The 10,815-nt window shown below is 44.0% G+C and overlaps 1 protein-coding gene across 1 annotated transcript in view; it reads right to left on the minus strand.

The window, feature by feature from the left end:
- Positions 1 to 10,042, minus strand: part of JAKMIP1 (janus kinase and microtubule interacting protein 1) — a 260,911-nt gene extending 250,869 nt beyond the window's left edge. Inside the window, exon 1 of the mRNA XM_065404580.1 lies at positions 9,957 to 10,042. The gene's annotated coding sequence lies outside the window, so the exon portion shown is untranslated. The remainder of the gene's footprint in view (positions 1 to 9,956) is intronic.
- Positions 10,043 to 10,815: the final 773 nt, after the last annotated feature.

Below are 10,815 nucleotides of genomic sequence, written 5' to 3' on the forward strand. Positions count from 1 at the left end.
AAAGAGCTCCTACTGTACATACCTATAGTATCTACATGAGGCACAAGGCATTCTCCTGCTAGACCAATGTCTCATATGAAAGCTGACAAAACAATTTGTTTTCCTTCCTGCCATGCCAATATGTGAAACGAGCACCAGTTTTCAGAACTGTGCTTTCTGTATTATGGGGAACAGGCTGATAGGTTTGTCTCCTTGACATACTTCTATAGTGATTATTCCAAGCAGATCAAACTCTTCTGACATCAGAGAATGAAATAATGTATCTGCACATAGCTTACTATTCCCATCAGCCTGATTCAAGAGAGGAACAGAGTGTTTAAACTCAAATTACAGGATTGTGTTTCTCCATTTATTAAAAGTAAAGATTCAGGTCCTGATCCTGCAATTCATTGTATATGACAGGACTAAAATCAATGGGGCTCCACACAAATGAAAAAAATCCAGCCACAACAAACTGCAGAATAAGGGCCTTGAACAGCCCAATATTGTTAGAAACGTTATCACGATTTTCATTTTTTAATTCAAAGCAAACTGTTTGTTTGGATCTAAACATTGCCTGTGACACTGTTCTAGCACTGGAGAATCAGAGAATGAAATGCATAAGTGAAGACTTGAATTCTTTAAATTCATCCACTTTTAACAATCTAAGCAGTTGTTAGAAATACAAAGTGCTGGTTGTGTTTGTTTGTTTAAAGAACATGCAAATTTTAACTTGACAGGGCCCCTCTAATACCAGCATTGATGACGGATATATCATTGACAATCCCTCGAGGTCGATCTCTTTCACAGAAGAGATCATCTTTATTTTATGGGTCCTTTGGTGGCCGAGGAGTCCGATCCTTGAGCCACAGGCTCGTTGGCAGACATTGCAGGTGGAAGACAGGGTTGGGCCGCGATTGCTGCGTGACAGTTGTCTTTCCTTTCTTTTCTGGCGTTTTTCTGTGACCAGGGCAAGGCAATTTTCCTCAAAAGTGGACGTTCCCTCTCTGACAAGTCTTCACCAGTTATCCCTGTCCTGAGCTGCTGTCTCCCAGTGTGTAGTGTCGATGCCACATCTTTTGATGTTTATCTTGAGGGTGTCTTTAAAGCGTTTCTTTTGGCCTCCCCGTTTCCTTTTTCCTTCGGTGAGTTGGGCATACAGCAGTTGTTCTGACTGATATATACATTGATATAGCTAGCAGCCCTGTTAGAAGTATTCCACAATCTAACGTTTTAACATATTGGATAAAATGTACTCTGGGAAGAAGGCTCTGTGCACCACTTTACTCACCCCTTAGGCTCAAGTTGGATGAAAGCCTTGGGACCCTTAGGCTCCAATTAATTTTAGTGGGCTTTGGATCAGGGCCCTAATAGTATCTGCCCTTTAAAGGCTGAAGTGGGACATAAGGTCCTCTGCCCAGGGTGAATTTCACCAATTGAAAATTACCTTCAGCATGGATAAGTAATAGAAATTGGAGCTGGATTCTTATCCTAGGGCGTGTCTATGCAGGGAAGGGGACCCAGGGATAGGAAGAGTTATGTGCCAAAATTTTCCCATCTCATCAACAAGGTTACCTACACTCAGACACCCACTCCTTCCTACTTTTTCACTCACATTCTTTTACCACTCATCCAGTCTGTTTCTCTCACACTCATCAACATATCCATTTCCGACAGAACCTCTTCAGGCTTGTCAACTCAAGGACATTAACTGGCATAGCTATAGTGGGATAGCTGTTCCACTATAGCTATTCTGGAATAACTCCCTCATGTGGGCATACTATTCTGAAATTCTGGATTAAAGATGTTTTTATTTAGGAGCAGAGTGTCCAAAGAGGGAGTTATTCTGGAATAGCTAGAGAAGAAAGTTATTTTCTTGCTATAGTTATGCCAGGAAATTTTCCCCGTGTATTTTTTCTTTGTTGTTATTAATGTAAAGGCGAGACTACTAATGTAAAAGCAAGACTATTGGCAACACAGTCCTCAGGTAGCATGCTACTGAGTGAGAAATCCTACAAGCTTACTACAAAAACCAGAGACTGTCAAAGCTTCCTATTTAGTACGATGCCATAACAAATAACAATTGAGAAATGCTGCCATGCAGAAATTCCACAAAAATAAAAAATGGGACTGCATAAGAAGTCAAGGAAAAAGACAAAGTAACATGCATAATACCCTAGGGGGTTCTCAAACTGGGGATCGGGACCCCACAGGGGGTCGCAAGGTTATTACATAGGGGGTTGTGAACTGTCAGCCTCCACCCCAAATCCCGCTTTGCCTCCAGCATTTATAATAGTGTTAAATATATTTAAAAGTGTTTTTAATTTATAAGGGGGGGTGACACTCAGAGGCTTGCTATGTGAAAGGGGTCACCAGTACAAAATTTTGAGAACCACTGCCCTACAACTATAAGGTAACTTACTACAGGGAAAAAAACATTGTAAGTCATTGCTGTCTAAGAGCCAGATTCTTCAAAATTCCACTCAGTTTGGCACATTCACCTCTCAGCCAGTCACATACTACCTGCACCAAGAGAGTCAGGACTACAGAAGTCCAGTTGGAACAATCCCCCTTCACCCCCCCGCAATTCTGACATTCCAGTGTAAAACTGAAGTTCCCAAAGCTGTTAACATTCTTCATGACAGCCCTGAAAGTCATATTCTTAACAGACAAAAAGAATATAAAAATAAAACCTACAAAAATATTTCCTCACTAGCAAAAAGAGACAAATAAAATGTGTGTTAAGTGGAGAAAGACAAAACACATTCATATAAATGAATTATTATTAATAATACATAATAAATATGTAGGTCAAGATCTGGAGGACTAAAACACTGGACAATGTTTACACTATTTAATGTAAGAAAAAAAATAAAAAATAAAGTTTACTCTTTACTCTGAAAGAACCCCAGACATTATAAACTCTGATACAGTAGTAGCCAAAGTATCAAGCAAAAGTTAAGGGATTATGTTGAATAGATGCAGCGAATGAGCTTCTCTAAGTCTATCATTCATGTTGGTCCACTGAATGCTCTAAGGCCTGGTCTACACTAACCCCCAAATTCGAACTAAGGTACGCAACTTCAGCTACGTGAATAACGTAGCTGAAGTCGACATACCTTAGTTCAAACTTACCGCGGTTCAGACGCGGTCCACACGCAGCAGGTAGGCTCCCCGTCAACTCCATGGTACTCCTCTCGCCGAGCTGGAGTACCGCAGTCGACGGCGAGCGCTTCCAGGATCGATTTATCGCGTCCAGACCAGACGCGATAAATCGAACCCGGAAGTTCGATTGCCAGCTGTCGAACTACCGCGGTAGTGTAGACCTGGCCTTAGTTTCCCATAGTGAAATTCAGTTTGCACTCATCTTTCTTAAAACAATTCTCATGAGAGCTAATATGTACAAGTAGGACAGAATGCACTTCTGATTTAAATAAAAAGTCAAGGAATGGGAGAGAGATTGCATGTGAATGGATTCTTCTTTAAGAAAGAAAGATCTGCAATGTATTTGGATGGAAACCAGTCAAGAAGAAAACAGTTACAACAAAGCCTACATCAAGCCAGTGCCACCCAGCTGTTAATGAAAGATGAAGACAGGATCTGTTCCAATGGAAATGTCAAGATGCAGTTAAGAACATAAGAACAGCCATACTGGGTCAGACCAAAGGTCCATCTAGCCCAATATCATGTCTTCCGGCAGTGGCTAATGCCAGGTGCCCCAAAGGGAATGAATGAATGGTGCCCCAAAGGGTATGGATCATCAAGTGATCCATACCCTGTTGCTCATTCCCAGCTTCTGCTGCCTATTAATTTCATTTGCTGACCCCTAGTTCTTGTGTTATCAGAAGGAGTAAATAACATTTCCTTATTTACTTTCTCCACACCAGACATGATTTTATAGACCTCAATCATATCCACCCTTAGTCGTCTCTTTTCCAAGCTGAAAAGTCCCAGTCTTATTAATCTCTCCTCATACAGAAGCCGTTCCATACCCCTAACCATTTTTGTTGCCCTTTTCTGAACCTTTTCAATTCCAATATATTTTTTGAGATGGGGAAATCACATCTGCACGCAGTATTCAAGATGTGGGCGTACCATGGATTTATATAGAGGCAAAATGATATTATCTGCCTTATTATCTGTCCCTTTCTTAATGATTCACAACATTCTGTTTGCCTTTTTGACTGCCGCTGCACATTGAGTGGATGTTAACCGAGAACTATCCACAGTGACTCCAAGATCTGTTTCTTGAGTGGTAACAGCTAATTTAGACCCCATCATTTTATATGTATAGTTGGGATTATGTTTTCCAATGTGCATCTGTTAGGCTGCATTTGTGCAGGCTGGAAGCACTGCAAGAGTGACGCTTTTCACCTCTAGAGGAGGGTTTGCCTCATACTCACAGCATCATCTTCCAACACTTCATCAATCAATCAGTTTAAGGAAGCCGACCTGCAGCAATATCACCATCACAGATAGTTCTCTCCACTCTATGGAATGGACTTTGAAGTACAGTTTCACACACAGGGAGGGCAGAAAGGATTAAATGAAGAAAGTATTCTGAATTTCAGGGCTATTCAGAACTAATGACCAAAGCCAAAAAATAATAGACCCCCCACCCACCCACCCACCTATATGTATCTGCTTAGATTCAAGGTGCAAGGGAGATTATTTCCCACTCCCCTGCAATTGTCAGTTGGAAAAGAAAAAGAAGATAGTGAGGAGAGGGACAAGATGGTATAGGGGATTGGTAATGGAATAGGGAACCTTGCACCTTTAGCCCATCAGTTCAAATCCAGCCCAGAGAGGTAGGGATTTAAATAGCATCTGACAGCATATATATGAAGTGTTATTGTGACCTCACAATAGGAATCCACATAAAAAAAATCATTGCAATTGTCACCTTCTTGGGAAGTCTCAACAGAATGAAATGCCCCTCAATCTACATGTGGTCACTACAGAACACAGCTAAGGCAACACTGGCAGAAAAGTGTAAAGAAGATTGCACTATAGCTGCCTGTTCTTGCTCCCGTTATATGGATAAAGGAAAGGACTTCAGTCTCCAGGGCCAGCAGGCTGCCACCTAGGTCGCTTTGTTTTAAAACAAGATGATGACAAGATACTAGAACAAAATTTCACAGAGAGGGGGGGAAAATGTTCCTCGTTCTTACCTGAATAGCTAAATCAAAGCAAGGAGGGGAGTAGGTAAAGCTCAAAATGTATACATGTAATTCCCATGTAACAGAAGTAACGTATGTGCATCCTGTAGAGGATATTCCCAGAAGACAATGTATTTCCTCTTCAGCACATTCTGAAAATTCAAACTAAAGCAAAAGTGAAACTACAACATGCAGCAGTGTCACACTGCCAATGACACTTCCGTACAGAACAAAGAGGTGACAGTTAAAATAAAACAAGGGTGACTGGAAATATTTGACAGCCAATACCTTTTTAGAGTGGCTCCAAGATACTCAAGAGGTAAAGGGGGACTATGGCTGAATTAAAATGGCACTTTGAAATATGACACATACATGAGGAAATATGACACATACATGAGTTTCAACTTGGGAAACTGTAGCTTAGGCAAAAGATTGCTAAAACAGTCTGAAAGAAAGTAAAAAGGAGTGAGACAGGAGAAAACTTGACAAAGCAAACAAGAGAGTTGCTGAGTTGATCCTGCAATGACCTGCACTAACAGAGCCTGCATCTGTGCAGTTAACTGGGGCTGCAGTTAGCAACACCTGAAAGAGGTTCACACAGAGATGACCAAGCAGATAGCTCGTCTTTTTTAACCTTTACATTGATTAATTTATCAGTTTCACCTCCAGAAAAAAAAATTAAATCGATAGTACCAGATCTTAATAAGAAAAAAGATCAAATTATCTTTGCTGCTGGCATTTCACACCAGTCACCCCAGCACCTCCAAAAAAATAAAAATAAAAAAATACGCCTGTAATGCCAGAGAACTTCCTTCATTTTCAACCATTCCCTACCATTAGACTGAATTAAAAAACAAAGACAGTGAACTATACTACCTGGAGGAAATGAAGCTCACCAAACTAGTAATTTGTTTATTCATAGTTTCTAAAGGCCCCTTACATATTCCTTTAGGTCACGTGTCCTTTGCTAATCTTTCCAGGCTCCTGACCTCAGAATCAGGAGAAACCCAAGTAAATATAGTGGAACATTTAAAAAAAATCTACATATATTTAACAAAATCCCTCCACAAAGCCAAAGGATGGGGAGGTAGATAAATTAGGGGTTGCCATGAGGCCCAACTGTGTTTTTTTCCCTTAATTTCAAACAAATTCCCCTCTACAAAGTCTCTTTTATCATATTATGGAGACATTGTGAACAATTAACAAAATGCACTGTAACTATATAGTGATATGCCCAAAAGTAGCAAAACCAAGCATCAAACAGCAGGGAAGATAACCTTTCACTCTGTATTCCTGACTTTGCAAAGAGCCTTCTCCCAGCCGCTCCACCCTCCAAATTCACCTGCCTCCCAAAATATATATATAAAAACTACACATATACCATATTAATGAAAGAGTATGTCAAATTCAGAGAAGGTTGTGGAGAGAAATACATTACCTCTAGATTGGGGGAGAGATAGGGGACCCAGGCATAAGAAGAGTTCTGTGCCAAAATTTTCCCATCTCATCTCGTAAAGGGAAAAGTGAACCCCATGCTCCAGAAGATTAAGAGAATGGATTTTCAGAACTGTCCCTGAACACAGCAACAGGGGTAAAAGAACTCTGTGTGCTTCCCCTTCACTCAAACCGTAGGTCCCAATGGAGTAAAGGGAGATGATATAGGACTTTAGATGAGAAACTGAGCTACCGAAGCCTTCAAAAGTCTTGAATTAAGATATTCATGCTAAAAATTTTTTCCAAAATTCACAATTCACACAAAGCCTCCAGCGATTGAGGACATAACTGTTCCTAGAATACAGTGGGTTAAAAACTCCAAAATACACACATTCACATAAACACAAATTATGTTGTTTCTGTTTTTCAGAATTCAGAATGTATTCTTCATTTTTCCCCCATGGCATTTTTAGTTGAAACCATTAAAGAAATTCTCCATTTATCAGGAACTAGGTTTTCAGAATAGTTTTTCAAAATAAAAAGTTGTGAAAATTTTTAAAAAATTGAAAGAGAGCACCCCCTTTTTTTTTTTTTTTTTTTGCTAAATTTTTCATTTCATTTCTGAAAAGAGGTCATTTTCCAAAGAAAAAATTTCTCTTACAAAAAATCAGCTCTACCTTGGAAAAATATTGGGTTGGTATCACTTCCCTAACTTACTTCATGCATAGCTCTGAGATTGTTTTACTGGGGTGGGAAAGTGAGTTAGGTAATGATGGCTGTGAGATATGTTTTTCTGTATTGTTTAGGAAAACTTATATGAGTGGGTGATGTATGTTAATGATTGTCCTATATTTGGTATTAATTTTTAATGTAAAAATTAGAGTTGAAATCTGCATATTTGTGTCTGTTGGTGTATGTCAGTGGTTCTCAAACTTTTGTATTGGTGACCCCTTTCACATAGCAAGCCTTTGAGCGTCACCCCCCTAATAAATTAAAAACACTTTTTTAATATATTTAACACCATTATAAATGCTGGAGGCAAAGCGAGGTTTGGGGTGGAGGCTGACAGCTCGCGACCCCCCCATGTAATAACCTCGGGACCCCCTGAGGGGTCCTGACCCCCAGTTTGAGAACCCCTGGCATATGTTACGTATGGCTGGAATTAAGGCTGCTGTTAGTTGTTCAGAATGATGGCGGGTTGTGGTGGATAGAGATAACAGAAGCTAAGAAGGGAAAATGATGAGTAAAGCATAGGTTGGGCATTGAATAACTTTGCTTATTTCCTTGGTTTTTAGAGTATGCGTTGGAAAGCTGTGCAGTGTAGCAACCTTACCTCAAAGTTAAAGATTTTTTGTGCCAAGGCCCCATTAAATTATATAATCAACACTGATATATATTCACATGGGTAGCAATCAATAAATGTATGTATTATATACTCCATATGCCCCCTTGCAGAGTGCCAGAGTCCAACATCCCTGCATACATTTGTCCCCTTTAGCTCCTCAACTGCACCACTCCACTTGTGCAAACCATGAAGTGCAGTTTTTGCCTCTGCCACCTAAGATGTACGGAAGTCAGAGCAGAACACCACTCCTGAAAACATACATGTATATAGTATCAGTAGATCAGTAGTCTCAATATCTTGTAAAAAGAGATACCATATATGCATATTTGCAGGAGCAAGGCCTAAGACCGTGATAATGATCTCTGTGAGGGAAAGTCACAAAAGAGAAGGAATCCTGAAAGGAAGTGGAATTAATTTTCTTCCCAGCCATAAAGTTCACTAGATGCATTTTACACAATTACTCATTTTGAAAATCAGTTTTATTAGGAGGTTGGAAGGGGGTTGGGTGGGGGAAGGGTTGTTTGTTTTACATTGATGGCATTTTTTTATTTGCAGGCAACAAGTTACATTTGAATCGATTTGAATCATTTAAGGGACTAATGATCTGTGGTTGGATGATAACTGTGACAAATTGTAAATATTTAACAGCATAATAATCAGAAAAACATTGCATGTTTGCTGGTTGAGAACTATACCCTCCTTCACTTCCCTTTTTAATCAAAAATTAACCCCTTCTTCTCCACTGAGCTCCATGCAGTTGCAGAGGCCTAAAATCTGAAGGCTGCTTGTGATGCCAACGTGAAGGGGTGTGGGGGGAAAGAAAACAGTTCTCAAATTTCAGTCAGTCATTAAAGATATGCAGACAGGCCAACAAACAGGAATTACATTGAAAATAGATGTCCAGACTACTCATCCAAATTTCCAGCACCGTTTGTTTTTTAAATGTTGACACAGAAAAGGAAATTGAAGACAACCAATTGTGTGCTTTTAAGCAAGTACATTATATAAATAATGCTTATTAGGAGCCCCATCACCCTTTGAACACCTTGCATAAATGAAGGCCTTATCCTGCAAATCCTCTAAGTGCAGGCCTCTTATCTACTTCAGGGGGAATTCCATGCTTGTAGGGCTTGCAGTTTTGGGTCCAAATCCTGTTGGCCTCTCTCAAATGAACAGTCCCCATTGAAATCAAGGAAAGCAAGATTTGGTGTCAAGTAATACCAATAAAAAAAGGAAATAAAACAGAAACCCTAAAAATTCAGAGGAATGGATATCTAGACAGACATACACAGTACAATTGTCCCACCCCCACTCTGAGGTATGAGATGGATAGAGCTAGAGGAATAGCTCAGGCTCATTCATGCCAGCTCCCTCTCCAGAACAGAGCAGTGAGGGGAGCAGAGGGGCTTTACAGGATCTCACCCAGAGAGTTTGTGGGGGGGGATCCCCACCACCACTTTAAACAGGTGAACAATGGCACCTAAGGAGCGATGAAATCCCTTTTAACCAAGCCGCTCCCCAGCCCCACCCCAGCTCTTCTGATGGCTGCTCCAGAGTTGCAGAGGGGTGGAGACCACATTCCGCTGTACACTGAGACCATCCTGCATCAGGATGAGCATCTGAAGGGGTAGCACGGCGGCCACCCCACAGCCTCCTGAGTGGGGGAGGCTGGGGGAGTTAGGAGGCAGTTTTCCGCAGCGAGCAGCAGCCCGGGAGATGAATGCAGCAGGGTGGATCCCCCCAGCTCTGTTCACGGCGGTGCTGGAGGTGGCAGCGCAACTTACTGCACCCCACCCAACAGGGCCGGGGGTCCCGGCGCCGGGTCCAGCTCGCAGTGGGCAGAAGGGTGGGCGGGAAAGGGGGGCCCCACTCGCAATGGGCTACAGACGGGGAAGGGGGGGTAGAAAGGAGCAGCCTGGCACACAGCCCAGTCGTGCCCACCCTTAAGGGCGGTACTTGGTACCCACTCGCCCCACGCCATCAAAGGCTCCGTGCCCAGCAGCAGCATCCTTCGCCCCCTACCTCCCCGGCTCACTCACCCCGCCTCGAGATGCTCACCAGCGCCGCAGCGGAGCCAGCTGCCCGCCGGGATTCCTACGCGCTCCCTGGGACGCTGCCCCCGGAGGAACCTGCCGCTGCGACTACAGCGCCGTCTGGATGCAGCCGGGGAGCAGGCGGCGCCGCACCGCCCAGTGTCTGTACCTAGAGGCCGGCTCGGGCCCCGCCCATGCTCTCCAGCTGTCACTGCCGACCCGCCTCCGGGAGGCGGAGAGCGCCACTCCACCCACGGTGCCCGCCCCTGCCGCGGCCCCTCCAGTCCCTTCGCAGCCCACCGACTCCCTCTACAACGCCGGCCGCCTGGCTGCTGGGCTTTGCCCGCCTGGGCCCGGGGGAACGGCCGCGGCGGCTCCAGCGGGCGGGTGAGGAGGCGAGGCCGGGGCGGGGAGAGCAGCGGCTGCTGCAGTGGGCTGGCGAGCTGCGGCGGCCGCCGAGGCTGGCCTAGCTCATGGGGCCAGACGCGTGGGGTGCAGAGTTAGCGGGACTGTACGCGCTGGGAAGGGGCTTGGGTAGCGCTGGCTCGGAGCAGGTGCCTGGCTGCGCCAGGGCGGGGACTCGGCCGGGCGGCGTAGGGAGCACTACGGGCGAGGGGCTTAGTGGTGCGCCCGGGGCCCAGCCCCGGCAGAGGGAATTCTTGTTCTCCCTTGGGAGTCGGTTCGCGCAACCTCCCCACCCACTGCGGTGCACAGCGCCTGCTGCGCGGAGCCTGCCTGGGCCAGCTCGTCTGTACAGAACCAGGCTGCCCTGGGAGCGGGGCTGCCAGAGCGCTCACGGGACACTCCGAGCATCTCCTGCTCCCCGGGAAGCAGTACGGCCTGATCGCTTGTGGGTGGGCCATGC

The sequence above is a fragment of the Emys orbicularis genome, chromosome 5 (assembly GCF_028017835.1).
Source record: "Emys orbicularis isolate rEmyOrb1 chromosome 5, rEmyOrb1.hap1, whole genome shotgun sequence".
Lineage (NCBI taxonomy): Eukaryota > Metazoa > Chordata > Testudines > Emydidae > Emys > Emys orbicularis.